General features: G+C 32.8%; 1 protein-coding gene across 11 annotated transcripts in view; it reads right to left on the reverse strand.

Moving 5' to 3' along the window:
- The window catches only part of MEF2C (myocyte enhancer factor 2C), a 171955-nt gene that overhangs the window by 140611 nt on the left and 15224 nt on the right, over positions 1-16120 (reverse strand). The window contains exon 1 of one of the 11 annotated variants that reach the window (XM_059837185.1): positions 5294-5444. The exons of the other annotated variants lie outside the window; for them this stretch is intronic. The gene's annotated coding sequence lies outside the window, so the exon portion shown is untranslated. Of the gene's footprint in view, positions 1-5293; positions 5445-16120 lie in introns of those variants that run through there. 11 annotated transcript variants of the gene reach the window in all.

Consider the following 16120-nt stretch of genomic DNA (forward strand, 5'->3'; position numbering starts at 1 on the left):
CTGTGTAAGAGTTAGTGGTCAGCTCTGTTTCCATCCAGACAGTCCCCTTCTCTCTTAAACTATATATAAATATAATTTTTTCTTGAGTAATGTGTTTTACCTGCATCCACAGGCAAACAGATTAAAAAATGATATGTATATTTTTATAAAGAAAAAAATTCCCCATACAAACAGTGCTTTCATCAGGGACAGTACCAGCTCAAGCTATTATTGGTGCTCTATTCATAGAGCATGGTGAAGAACCATGCTCTATGAATAATACATTTTTGAGGCCAGCTTGCATCACAAAAATAGGTTGCTTCTGCTCATGAAAAATCCACATCAAGCCTTACACAGGGAAAAAATCTGCTTTAGCCAGATAGAAAGGGTGGTTCTCCCATTGGAACCATGCTACTGGCAAGGCACTGGAAAGTATTTTCATTGGAAAAAGCCCCAACTGTTCTACTTCCTTAACAGCAAGAAAACATTGTCTTATAATATTAATTATATCTTAATTTTCCAGTGTATATTCATACATATAACTGATACCTTTAATGATGTCTTCAAGTTATTTATGCTGCTGTTGAAGTACAAGATGGAAATATATACAGGATTTACTGACCTGTTCTATATATTTGAAGATACACAGATATCTGCATACGATCACTTGAGTATCAATGTTTATTCCTGAAACATTACTGGGACACTGAAAATACTAGTCCCTATTCAGTAGTGATGAAAATAAATGGAATACAAATCTTCACGTAAATTAAAAGCTGCAGCACCTGTGAAAAAAGCAGCTCTCAGTCTATTGCTTTACTGCTAATCATTTGATCGATTCTCTTATGATTTTGTTTATTGGTTTCTTTTTTTTTAATTGAAAGTTATCAGCTATGCAAAATGGAAAAAAAACCCCTGAAACACCATCTTTATTTCATATCTTCTTATTTATTAGCTGAGATCAGTGCTAATGTTTGAAACAGAATCTGAAACTGCTTAATATTCAGAATAAAGTTCTATATAGAAAGTCTTCAGCGTTGGAATTTAGAATCTAATTTGTCCAGTTTGGATGTGTATAAATGTCATCTTTTTTATCATATAAGATTACATTTAGGATCATAAAATACCAGGCAAATGGTGTCGAGATTCTGGCGTTTAGCATTTAGATCTAAAAGCTATGTATTTTTGTACTAAGCTGCAATTAATTATATAGGTTTTAAAAATTATAATTATTGGGGGAGGGGGAGGGAAGGTTTTGCTTGGTTTTGTTTTGTTTTTTTGGTTTCGGTTTTAGTTTTGTTTTGCTTTTGGTTTTGGTTTTAATAAAGGAACCATAATCAATATGCTTAAATTAAAAAAAGTCAAGGTTGACAGGTGACACAATGAGAAAATGGTACATTCTGAAATCTTTCACTTGGTCTTTACCAAGTTTCCTGGCACTTTGGAGAAGTATCAATTCTCAGTATTAGGATATAAATTCTACTCTTTTAGAAATGTATTAAATTATCCCTTTCACTTCTCACTACCCAGACAACTAATAGGTGTGTTGCAATCTAGTCTTAAAAGGGTAATAGCTAAGTTGTAACAATATTTCTGGAGTTAAACTGAGCCTAGCAATCAAGACATAGAAGTAGTAAAAGTAATCATCTGACAACTCTATTTTCTCTGTCTGCTTTTTTACATTATGCGTGATAATTGATACACTGATGCACTATTTGTCACCTAGAAATGCCCACATTAACAAATCCCATCCTAAAATAATTTTAGAACTAATTAAAAAGTTGAAATTATTTCCAGAAACTTTGAAGGTCTAGCTTGTAATAGATCTCTCCAAAATACAAGAATACTCTTCTTAAAAAACATACAAACAAATTAAAAATATTATGATGAAAAACATGGGTTACAGTAATCTTTTAATTCAACTTGTCTATAAAATCAAGAGAAATTAGGTTTGGTATTCTTACATTTATTTTTTTGATACCAAAATATGCCAACGTATATAAAAGCACATATAAAGACTGCACTAAAAAAGACTAGATTTTTAACTCATAATACAGAGGATTTTAGATTTTTATTTTATATAGTAACTGTATATATATGGAGAAAGAACACCACATGTTTATGAACTCATTATTTTTATGAGGTCTAGTTGAAGAGAAATTTTGACAGTTTTATTTACAATTTAAGGCATACCCAGCAGCATGCAATCATAGTTTGAAAACCATACATATTTGTATAAAAACACACACACGTGCTTACATACATACATACATACATATATATATATATAATATATATGTATATATGTACATATGTATAAATATATGTACATGATCATAAGAAACAATTTTACAGAAAAACCACAAGCCTAGTTCACGTCAGTCTACCACTGTTGCATATTACCTAGTTAATGTCAGTCTACCTGTAGCATACTGCCTTTTCAACATAATAAGCTATCAATGATACAAAATCTGCAACTAGGTGAGGGACAACTATGTGAATTCAGAGATGTAAGCATATAAAGGCATTTCCCAAAATGAAATAGTCTTTAAAAATACATCCTAAAAATATAGATCAAATTTATTTAAATATATTTAATTTATGCTAATGTATATATGCAGATATTTCAAAGCCAGTCAAGACACTAGGCTCACTAAACTAGTTTTCAATTTGGGGAATTAATAAAGATTCTAGTTGTGTAAGATTTTTTTTCTTTTAGCCGTAGAATAAAAAGAATTAAAGAAGCCAGCGCCGTCAACCCATCTGAACAAAGTACAATTCAAAGGGGTATTTTAGGTCAAAATAAAAGAATTACAGGCAATATCAGCTAGTAAACCAAATTTTGTTTTTTAATAAACATGTAGAATGCCTATACATATTTAATATTAGTGTTTTCTTAATTGCTTATGCTGTAAACTTAATAACCCAGTGTGGAAATTGCTGTTGTCATCCCTGCCTTCATTGGGATAGAGATGGAAATCAGCAAAGAAGGAACACAAAATTTGAGCTGGTGATTAATTTTTTCGTTGGCAAAGACAGTGAGAACACCTTATCACCTAATAAACGGTGTTTTTCTTGTTAGATACCTTCCATAAAGCTTAATTACTTACGCCAAGTCTTCCTTTTGAACACTGGAAAGAAAGGCAAGATGTTCATAATAGTAAAAAAAATCTTCATTTCTTTCCATCTACTGTCTTGTTTATTACCCTTTTTGTTCATGCTGTTAAGGCCAAAGGTAGAGCCCTTCTTTAATGTGTATTTGCACCACATCATGCACAGGCCCTAATCTAAGACCTGTTACCAAAATATCGCAATAAGTGATAACATTGAGGTTTATAGCTTTTATTCTGTAGGCAATAAAGTAAAAAAAAAATCATTTTTTGATTTGTTTCTACTCAGCCTCTTACTGACTACAACTTTGCTTGAGAAGGAGCACATTATCCCTGTTTACAAAATCCTTTTGTATAATTTATATATATTCAGGATACTTAAGAGTGCATGTCTTTGGATGATCAGCATTATTTATAAATTGGAACATTAGTATTTTTATTATAAAATTTAAAAGAAACACTATAGTATTGTCTAAAATAGTTGGAAATACTACATTTATTCCTGAATGACCAGAACTACTGCCGCCACTTCAAACTGAGGTCTGTCAGCATTCTGTGGTGATTTCTATATGCATATAATTGACAAATTTATTTTATTACGTTTACAAAGTAAATTTATTTATTAAGTTTACAAAGTAGGAATTAAAAAAGAAAGCTAAAATGTTAAACACCCTGTTTAACCCAATGCAAAGTAGCCTGGATAAAACTCCAAGACTGAACAATAAGTAAAAAAAAAAAAAATAAATTAATTTCTTAGTTACTTAGAAAAGAGAATCCTGTATAACTGACTACAGCAGCATGTTCTGCCACATTTTTTTCATAAACTGAGCCCTGTCAATGACAGCAAAACAGATTGTGTGCATCTGCTGGGAATGAGCCAGATGACAGTGGAAGAAGCACACATGGATACCTTGGCACAACTACTAAAGAAGTAGAAGAAAAATGGACAGAAAGAAGCAGAAAGTTCTAAACTTTAATTAAAATGGATTTCTAGCAAAAGTGAAGTTCCAAGAGTCTGTTCCTTTGCTTTAAACTGTAACTGTCTAAAAGCCACTACATATTTATAGTCTGCATTTGCCTTGTTTACTCCCCATGGTACTCATATGGACACGGTTACCACAGTGCTTGGGTCACACAGAATCTGCCTCAGGGAAATAACCATTTCACTCTACAGACAGGGAATTGAAGCGTGAGCAAAGTGAAGTCGTCACCGTTCTCTAAAAGAAGTTCTGTAAGAGTTGATTCCACCCTTCCCAAATGCAAGCTGCCATCACAGACTCTAGAATATCCTTCCTCTGCTTAGTTATGCTCTCAGACAAAAGTAGCATTATACCTAAAATCAATACAAAACAAATAACCTGCTGATACTCTAGCATTACAGGACATGGGCCTCTCACATGTTGAATTAGCATAAATGGTGATTGAGTCAGCTTTGCTATTGCTGCTTTGCATCTTCTCAAGTTTCACTTCAATATATGGATTGAGAGCCCAAGATGGCCCAAAAAAGAATCAGCAAGTTACACCTGTCAGTACAGAACTGCCACCACAAAGAGTGGTAACTATGTATTCTCACACAACAGGAGAACCTGATCTTCAGTAACAGAAAAAAACCATTCTCCAGCCATTGACTCGTCATGGCACCAGAACTGCATGCTCATACTCAGGAAAGAATTCAGAAATTCTGATGAGTCTGTAAAATATATTTTCAGCTGTAAAGTAATTCACATTGTTTCCCTTTTGGTTTATTGAAGATAAACCAAATACTTGAAGGTAGACCAAATAAGCTTGCTCCTCCCTCCCTCCCTCCGTCCCTTTTTTAAGAATATGGTGTTCCAGTAAAAAGGACATACACACTCTTCTGAATTTTGTTGTGATGTTTTACACACTTTTGTCTTAAACATCAGGAATAAAATTGGACTGCCAGCTGAGTGAAGATTCATATACCATCCAATGGTCTGAGCACCTTAAGTAATCTGGAGCACCTGGAAGTCTCATGAGGCCAGCAGTCTTAGCCTTTATATATTCCATCTACAGTGATTATTTAGTACTCTGAAAGTACTTCAGAATCACATTGGAAAAACTGAATGATTTTGACTTTATGACACCCATACAGATCGTTACATAATACAATTAACATCTAGCAGACAGAAGCTGAGGTATACTCTCCTAATCTGAGAACAGCTCTAGAAAAGTATAAAATGTACCTTCACATTCCATCTCATTTCGGGATGTGTGAATGGCAAACACACACGTACACCCAAGAGTGCCTTAGAAAACTGCTTAAGTCTGTTTATAATGCTCTTGATCAAAGAAGTGGTACATCTTTATACATTCTTCCCAGGGTGGTCCAGAAGAGAAGATAAGAAGATCTTTTGAAATGTTCTATTCAAATGGTACCTTTGTTTCTAATGAGTCTGGAAAAAGAGTCAGAGCGGAACTGAGAAAAAGAGGTGGATATTAATTAACAGCATGTATCCTGTATATAAAGCAGTTTTTTTAGGAGGTCATCAAGTCAGTGAAGTTATGGTACAATACATGAACAAAGGACATAGTGTAGTATATTTATTTATGTCTTAAATACTCTTAAATAAATACATTATTATATTTTGATGTAAGTTCTCTTCATGAGAAGAGATCAGAACTTCCAAATTATAGTAAAAGAAAAGGAAAAAGCAGCATGTTTTTATAACTTATGAGCAGCTTCAAGCTCTTGGATAAATACTAGTCAAGACACAACTTTTTAACTGGAGTTAACTCTTCTTCATTAATTCAAGCATAATAATGTGGTCACGAAATCAGCTTTTGACTCACACCCACATATTCAACTGGCACATTAATTGTACAAGAAACTGGCTGAAGAGTCATGCATGCTAGGCCACAAGGTCTTTCCTAAAAGACCACCCAAACTCTGGGTGTGAAGATGAGAGAGAACATGCAAAAAAATGGTTATTTTGGAACTGCTTTTTCTCTTATAGGTTTATGAAACACTCTGAGGTAGCCTGAGAGATTTAGCACACCCTGGAGCTGTAATTCCTGTCTCAGCCAACCCATAATCAATTCATTACTCACTTACAGCATGCTCACTGTCCTCATATTCAAACATCTCTTCATATTTCTAACTCCTATCCTAGATTTCTGAGCTTCATTAGGCATGGTATGTATCTGCTCAAAAGCAAACTCAAATGAAAGAATGTGGTCACTAAAAATTGTGAAAGACTGTCATAAAGGTATTTATTATCTAGTTTTATGTATTTAGATAAATTGCAATTACAAAAGTAAAATCAAAATAACTATTTTCTTATACATTCTATTTTATAAAGTAAAATCCAACTTTTGTAACAATAAAATAGCAAAGACGGCATTGATTTGGTTGTTTAAACTAGCTATAAGTTTAAACAGAAAGCTAAATTACAGAATAGAAACATAGAAGGGCTTGCATTTTTTAGTAAGAGAGGTAAAAGAGATTGAGAGACTAACTCAATAGGTAAGGAGCTCTGGCATTCCAGCAAAAAATTACTCAATTACAGTCCTTCCTTTGATGACTAACTCATTACCTATACAAAAATGTAACGGGCTCACATTTGGAAACTGAGACTAGCTTTCTCCCACAATATTCTATACCAAACAGAATTTACCATTACCTGCTCTATGTTAAGTGTAGGAAGTATTTCCAATCAGGTTTCTCAACTCTTGAATTTCTGCCATAAAAATAAAACCAGTGTTCATAAAAAATTTATAAATTTAATTTGGGATGTGGATTCCAGTAGAAAACAGGACACAGCAAAGTAAAACCTAAATTCCCCTTTTAGAAGCTGCCCTAAGTCCTTTCTAATTTTCTGAACACATTCCAACACAAATTTAAGGTTTTAGTAAAAGTTGTTAATTTCATTCCACTCGGGCATTTCATAACAGACTTGCACAAAAAAACCCAAACAAACAAACGAAAACCAACCAACCAACCAAAAAAAAAAAAAAAAAAAAAAAAAGGAAAAAACCCAGAAGTTCACAGTTCCATTGAAAATTTACACTTGGGGGTTCTGAGTCCCTTTTATACTGTTTTTCAGCTTCTGCCCTTCATTTGCAATTTTTTTACCTTGCATGTCTTGCCTGAAATAAAGTTCATGTATCTCTTGGGAGACGATGATTACTGAATTGTACATTAAGGATAAACATACATTTTTAAAATACTCCCAATATTTTTAGGCTTTGGAATTTATGTTGAAGGATTCTCCTCCCTAGTCTCCTTGGAAATTGAAACTGATGGGTTACATTTTGTGCTGACAATTATTGCATTAAAGAAACTTCTTCAAAATTTGGAGCACACTTTGCAACTGAATGTGCCATATGCTCACCTTTTCAGAAGAAAGCCTGTATTTTAGATTTAGATAATCTAGTTTAGATCATGGTCATAGAAAAAGCTCTTGTGAACAAACATAAGAGTGAGTATTTATTTAATTAGTCTGCATATAAAAATAGAATGGAGACCAACAAATGAAAACAGAATGCTGATAATTCTTTCTTTCACATATTACCATCATCAGAATCTCACAAAACTGTACATCTTTAGATTCCTTGTGATTTTAAAGAGGTCTTTTTAATATATCCACATAGTGTTTTGAATTTATATCTATCAAAATGGGAGTTGTATTTTTAGAATGGTATTTAATTCATAGAGCAATCTTCTGATCCATTAGTGGAATAGCTTCCTCTTTCTGATCACATCTGGAAAACAGTAAAGCAAAAGGGGCGAACAAATACTTTCTTCCCAACTAGTCTCAAAATTACTTTTTATCAGAAATCTGTAAAAGTGTCCTGTTGGAGTAGTCAATGAAGTGATGGTCTCATGAGAGGTTTGCTTGTAATCATGTACATAAAAATGTGGTAGAACAGAGTGCTACTGTTTTACAGTGGTGACTTTTAGAGATTTGTAACTGAAAGCAGCTCAAGAAAATCATAATTTGTCCAAATAGGAGACAAATACTGCTCCTAAAAACAGAGCAGGATGTCTCTCTTTTTTTTTGTCATGCCTCTATTGCATGGCATATTGCTTCTTACTGTTACATATTGATTAAAAAAAAGTTAAATAAATACACACCCTGTCTCCATTGAGAAATCCTTGCACCCTCAGTGATGTGTATTACTACATTATTAGAAACATAGGGAAATAATCCTAATAACATTAAAAACATGATGCAAAAATAGTACTTTTTCTATTGCTTGCTTTTTATCTGTCATAATGATTTGCATTATGCCTGTCACCACTGTATCACCTCTCATGCAATTTTTAAAAATATGAAATTCCAGAAAAGATAGCAGCCAGTAAGGATGCTTTCTAGATTACTATTTTGCATGTCACCACTCAGTGTAATACTAAGCCTGTGACACTATCTACTGGAAGCATAACTGAACGAAATGCAAGGTTCTCAATGAGGATTTAAGTACTGGAACATGCATGGAAAATAGATTTTCATTTTGCTTTGTCAATAACAATTTTTGGAAAACCTACAAAAATATTAGTCTAACTTGTATGCTAATATCACAGGAAATGTAGAAGATCATTCTTCTCTTTCTATCTTATGAAAAATCTTTTTTATGGCAGCATCAACAATAAAATGGAAACACCAGATCCTGTTGTTTTTCCTGTGAAGATATGCAGATTTCTACCTACCAAAGCTACAGCTATAATTATGGTAAGTTTGTTTCAATTAGGTAGCTTGGCAATCATTTCATCATGTTTTAAGCGTAAACTGGAAGACTTTTTCCACTTATTTTTTCCAACTTATTTTCCACACATTGATACTCATTTTGAACATAAATTTACATTATTTCTAATTGTTAAGTACACATCACAGCATATAATGAAGAGTACTAGCCTAGTACTCTTCATTATATGATGTGATGTGTACTTAACAATTAGAAATAACACTAGTTTTTTAAATGTGTGTTCTCAAGAACATGAATGACATTTGTTTTAGCTTTAGTCTATGTACCTTACCAGTACGTAGACTCTTAGCAACATTTATGGTCATACTTATAATTTCTAAAATTTGTCTATGTTTGTTTTGGATAAAGTTAATAATTTTTGGATAAAGTTATGCAATTTCTGGCTCAGTATTCTGAAATAAAAAATATGTCATGAAGAAAATTATTAAGTATGCAAATTCACATATTTCATAGATTGCACTGGGGTCATAACATGGATTTTTTTTCTCATTCTTCTGCTATGCGTCCATCTCATATACATAAACAAGATGATGGGAAAACTGATGATTTCTCCAAGATTCTGTTGGCAAAATCAAATCAATTTTGTCTCATCAAATACTGTTCCAAAGATCTTTCCTTACAGCTTTACAACATATTTCAATCCACAATCAGTAGAACCACTGCCCTATGTCCGCAATAATTAAAGATTGTTCACAGCAAGATGAATTATATACACTTCAGCAGGATTTTTTAATTAAATATTCTGCAAGATTAAGGTTTTAAGTTTGACTAACATGACTAACTCTTCTTCATTGCATCCTATCTTAACAAATAGACCATATCCACATTCTTCTAACCTCCCTAAAAGCCATCCTCCTCTATTGCTGTTCTCCCACTTATCATACTCAGTATAAGCAGAAACACATTCAGGACACTGATGGACAGACATAAAGCAGTCCTTAAGACAAATCTAGAGAACATACTGTCTCCTGCTGGTTTCACAGAATATCCCCAGAATATTAGCATTTTTAAAGAAGTTGCCTATGCATTCTCATGGGATATGACCATCAAAATGGAGTTCTTGGCAGTAAAATTGTGAGGCTAAACGCCAGGCTGAAGGGGACACATGGGCCAGCACTACAGGATGGCCACAGAACTTCAGTGTCCTGTTGTTTGCCTACAATGCCCTCCCCTCCTAGCCCCCATTTTAGGGACAGCTTTTCCACCCAACTCCAATGAAAATATTTAAAACAGTGTTCATTGAGAAGTCCATTTTGAATTTTTAAATGAAAAGTGCTGCAATCAAACTTCTTACAGGGCGAATATGTCCTGAAACATTATAATTTCTCTGATAATCCAACAATACATTAACAATCCAGTTAAAAAATGCACTACTATTTCTAATATAATGTCATATTGAATTTTTTTTTACTAGGGGGAAGAATTTTATTCAAAATCACAGAAATAGCACATGCTAATCTGTTACTTGGTTTTTTATATTACTAAAATTAATGTTCCATGTGGATAATGTTCTGCAATTTGTTGACTTTTTCTGATGTGGTTTATAAACAATTTCACAAGCCCTCCTTGACCTTTGTACATACTTTTCTAACAGCTATTGATTGACAACTTAAAAGTAAATAGTGAAAATTAACTGAGCGTGGCTTCCACAAGTGCCATGCGCCCTATATCTATAAAAGCAAACATAAATAATGTTGTTTCTAATTCAGTTCACTTAGACTTTGAGATTACAGCATGAAAAATAAGAGATGGTAATATTTAAGGTGAATTCCTGCACTGGTATTTGGTTAATAATTTTTTTATAAACTTCATGTAATCAATTATACAGATGAAGAAATAAGAGTGAGATAAGACTTGTTAGATTTGAATCTAAGTTTCATATCAGCTTTATAACCTGGGAAAAGAAGGCAGGAGATCTGTATGCCATCTGTTCAGTTCTGTCCTTAATCTGTGGGCTGCCTTATGGTTAGTTTAAATGAAGGAAGCAGACACTGACTGACTTCCAGGACCAGCTGTACTGGCCAAGATCTCTGGAGCTCTCTTCACTCGAGCTCTTGCAGGCTTCCAATATTGGGGAAGGTGCCAGAAGGCAGAAATAAGTACATCTACCCTGCTGCAGCAGGTGACTGCTAAAACATCTGTTCAGGGGATTATGAATGGGGCATAGTCTATTTGACCTCACTGGTGTGATTACTGAATCCATATTGTGCCAGTGTTTTCCATATAGGACTAAAATAATTCTCAGACAATTTGTCCAGAAATTGTTCTAAATCAGATAACACAAGTGTAGGTTGTACTTTAGATCTCTGCAAATTAAATGTAGTGGTTTAAACAAAAAAACCAAACCAAAACAAAAATCAACCAACCAAACAAACAAAAAGTAAAAAGAAAGAAAGGGGGAAAAAAGCTGGGTGGGGTTCTGTTTGGCAGTATTTCAGAGTATCAGTGCTACACTGGAAATGACACAGATTCTTTTTTGCTATGCTTCCCTCTATTTTTCTTCCACATTTCCTTTCTCTTCACAATGCAAGTTGTAATGTAATATATCAGAAAATTCTATCAGAAAATATATCAGAAAATTCTAAGCATGTTAGCTTTCCTCACAGAATAACAGGTGTCGTTTGCATACTTTGAAACGCTTTCAAGATGCAAGGAAGTTTAAAGGATAGGCTTCTATGTGATATTTCCTAGGTTAAATAAATAACTGATCTTGTAAAGGTCTCTTTGCACTTTAAAACTACTGAGGGAAAAATGCTATATTAATAGGACTGATGGCAAAACACAAGCCTAAAATATGCACTTTTAAAATGTTCTAAACCCAGATGCTAATTTGCATGACCAAGATTTGCACATATAGATTTAAATCTCTGCATTCAGTCAGAATTTTTCTGTAAGTAGGCCCCTTAATTTATCATATGTGCATTGAGAAGACACAAATTTTTGTTACTCATATTAACTCTTAAACTTTGATTTTTAACTGCAAACTGACATTATATATCTTTAAAAATTCTTTAACAGAATAAGTACCAAGGAATTTCACTGCTTTTCTTCAAAGTCTTAGAATAACAGGTTTTATTTCCAATTCAGTTTTCACTAAATTGATCTCATACTTTACATAAAACTGTGGCATTAATTGTGTAAGAGTATTCTCAGTCTTGGCTGCTTCTTTATCATTTTAAGAGCATACCTGACAGATCCAACATACAGGTGAGGCCCATAGGTTTTGTTTTGTCACATTGATGCTAGATAACTTTTTGAAAATTAAACTTTTCCATAAAATAAAAGGTAAAAAATTCTACTGTTGTATGATAGAGCTGAATGTGGTTTTTTGAGGCATTCAGAAGTTATATGACCAGACTGCACTTGTAAGAAAAAGACACTGTCTTTACCACTTCAAACTCCATCTCAATGTTTTATGCAAATAAACTGTTTTTCAGAAGTAGTGATCATCTACACACACAACTAAAAGCGTAAGATGCACATTTTGTGAATTTGAAAACTGTCTTCACACAGTTTTCTTGATCATACAACAGTAAAATAATCAGAAATGGCTACAAAATATGATAACTGTTCTTTGGGGACTGTAGTGAGCGAACATGTTGTAGACCAGTTTTTAATCTTATTTAGCTGTGAGGTCCCTTAGGACATTTCAAACATTTCTATAACTGCATTTATTGCCTGTTTTGAGGGCTTACTTTTCAAAGTGTCATGCTAGCAAATGTTTAAAATCCCTGTTTGAGCCTAATAATACGTTGTTGAGAAATTCATTTAATGCACATAGGAAACAAAAGGAGAAAAAGAAAACTTACTCTATTTAACTTAAACTTTTCAAAACACAGCTAGGCAGAGCTATAGTGAAAGAAAATAAAAATGCACCTTCAGTTTCCATTAAAATGAGACATCTGAATTTATGTGAGTTTCCTGTCTGATTAAAATAACACATACAAAATTAAAAACATAAATATTAATTTTATGTACCACATAAGATGAAGAAAATGAAAGAACAATGTTTACATTTATGGTTGACTCATTAGTGTTTTATTATGTGAAACACTAGGAGGCATCAGTTGGGTAAAAAAAGAGTTCTTTTGAAATATTGTATGAAATTATCATAGAAGTTATCAGCTTGCTATTTTCATACTTCTAAATGTTAATGCTGTACATTATAACTAAATTATGCAAATATAAAAAAACCTATTCTCACTGATAAATGACATATATAATAATATAGGGGCAGCACTTAATTTCTTGGCTATTTTCAAATCAGACCACACACATCCAACACAAATAATAGATTTACAACACTGTATTAAATACAACATTATATTAAAAAAATAACAGAATAAAATAAGATTCTTTAGTTGTTGTTCAGTACTAAAATTTTTGATAAATCTGTGAAACCCTGGCACATTTTAGGCCCTCTCCTCTGCTCGTAATATGGTTAAGTGCAGTGAATTTAGTATAGTCCCAGACACTTTTTAGAGCCTAGGCACTTTTAGTAACTTTAAATTGTGATTATAGGAAAACATCTAGACAAATATTTTTTTAAAAAATCCGAGAACAATAATCTACCCCATTTTAATTGTATTTCCTGAAAGTGGTGCATTAAGAAGTTTTAATAACATTTGTGTAACAATGCTACAAGTGGCTATACTTTCACTATAAAGTCATACAAATCCAGTAATGTCAAAATTGAGTTTTCTTTGATTTGAATTACATTTAACAATGACTAAGCAACAGAGTTCTAGTTGTCTCATACAATAATCACTTAAAACTGAAGTGTGTCTTGCTATGCCAAAGCAATCAGCTTTTATTGCTGTCCAATCAAAATGACATGTGAACTGCCTAATCCTTCTTTTGTAAGGCACATAAGACTTTGTTGTCACTGTTGGTTTTGTGAATCGCCCCTATAAGCTGGTCTGATTTCCTAAAGATGACAGATCTCAGTGAATAGACAATCTCTTCTGCACCGCAATCAATGAGACAGTGGCATTAAAGTGGAGGGCTGTAGACACTAGCTTTTAATCACCTGTCCACATGTATCATTGATCATCAGTTCTAAGAAAATGACCTTAAAGCCGGTCAGAGGACTCAAATAATTACTTCTAAAAATAGTTTAAAAATTCAGTTTTTCAATTTTTCTCTTGCACCATCAGTGTTTGCTGACCAAAGTTCTTCTGAATCCATTTTGCTTCGGAAGCAGGATCCAAAATTCTATTTTCATCCTTTTCAAATATCAGAATTCTAACTCTGTTTGTTAAGCTTGAAGTTTTCTAGCTCTCAGAATTAAACGTATTATTTTTAAAATATTTTGTACCTAAGTCATTACAGAGCCTAAATGAGCATATAGCAAAATCTCTCTGCTGATATCAAATAGCAAAATTAAAAAACTTAAAATGCATAAAAAATACAAGTGTTTTGGTTATTATTCAAGATGCTGAAGCAAGGAATATAAATTCTTGGAAATTACATAACAGCTTATGTAGATTCATCTCCATCATCAGTGTTTTCAAAAAAGTACCAATACACCTTACTTGATTTTTGTAAAAATAATCACACAATTTTGAATAAATATATCAAACAGATAAAAATGGCCCTAAATGTATCAAACACCAAGCATTTTTTCTTTCAAGAGCTTAGTAACAATTAATGACTTGTTCCTTAAAGAAATGTAGAAATAACTTCAGTTGTCTCTGGAAATGAACTAAACTACCCTGATGAACAATAAATTAATCTGTTATAGAGAAAAGTAAAATTAAAAGAAATTAAGTTGGCAAAATATTCTATTCACAACTCCTGCTCAGTTCCTAAGTTTCTATATAATTACTTTTATCTACTGAATAATGAGTTACCAAAAAATTTCTTAAGCAAACTTTTGTGAAAAGCTTCAGGATGCTTAATTTCTCTTTGTCTGTAACATTATAGGCTTTTTTTTTGTTAAAAACCATTTAAGAAAGATATCTCTGGTTTTAAATATACATGTTACAGGTAGATGAAATGTTTTAAAAAAGAAAAAAAAAATCTGGATCCCATATTGGAAGAAAATTCACAATAAGGAGTTATTTGAATTAATTTTCTTATTATGGTCCAAAACTAGAAACTCAGGAACATAACTGTAAAAGACTTAATCTCCCACATTATTCATCATTTAGTACCAATTTTAATAAGGCTCCTAAACTCACATTTCCTTTTTTCTAGGTCAAATAATCTTAAGAGGATGCAGACAGTATCTGATCCTTGCATTCTTTTATAGGACATTGAAAGTGACATTCTTTACATCCCATGAAAGCTTTAGGACAGGCAAGAGATTTAGTCTCTTTGGGTCCTGATCCTGTAAACTGTTATCCCTGTAACTTGCTCATTTTCTCACAAGTGGTCTCAGCATTGACAGTGGGACTAGTTGTGTAAGAACTCCTCGTACTAAAGAACCTTTCCATGTTCAGGTCCCAGAGCTACCCTCCCATACTATGTAGAGTACATTAGTATAAATATATATGAACAGCAAGTTTTTAAAATAAAAGTACATGTACAACCAGGAACATAGACACCTGGGATCAAGGGCCATTGTCTTAAGTGATTTTTCAAGAAATTTTTCTATTACTTCCAAAAGGACAGATGTGTGAGCAGATATTTCAGCTTAGGCTCATTATGAATTATGTACTCATTAATACAGAAAGAATAATATAATGGATATTTTAAGAAAACTAATAAAGTAAGAAAGTTTTGTGGGTTTTGGGCTTAAAGTAAGGTACTTGAAATTCTGTAATAAATACAATTCACAAAATAACAAATCCCCAGAGAAATCATATTACTTATCATTTGAACTGAAAATTAGTATTTGTGCAATACAGAGGTGCTGGAGTAGTGGTTCACAGGTGGTACTATTTGCATGCCCTGTCAAGCATCCAGGGATTAGTTATTACACTCCATATAAATATCTTTACTCTTCAAACACAATAGCAGGAAAGTGCCAGTGAAAGAAATCTAGTCTGCTAAATGAGAAGTTGCTTCTAAAATAGTTTGTTTATCATTCATCTTATAGTTATTTTAAAGTAAAGATATGAAACTAGGACATATGCCATTAAGGTGATTGTCAGATAAGTGCAAGGAAAATTTTGTGTCAAAGCTATTATTTTGTGATCACCAGCAAAGTACTGGTAAAGCGCCTTTCTCTGTTTAATTCTCTGAAACTTTTAGTCTTAAATTGTCTATTACAGTGTTTATTTAAGTATGTAGTTATTTGTTAATAATAATCATTACACACAACAAAGAAAATAGAACTTTTCTATAAAAGATAACACTTAGAT

This window comes from Haemorhous mexicanus, chromosome Z (genome assembly GCF_027477595.1).
Source record: "Haemorhous mexicanus isolate bHaeMex1 chromosome Z, bHaeMex1.pri, whole genome shotgun sequence".
NCBI lineage: Eukaryota > Metazoa > Chordata > Aves > Passeriformes > Fringillidae > Haemorhous > Haemorhous mexicanus.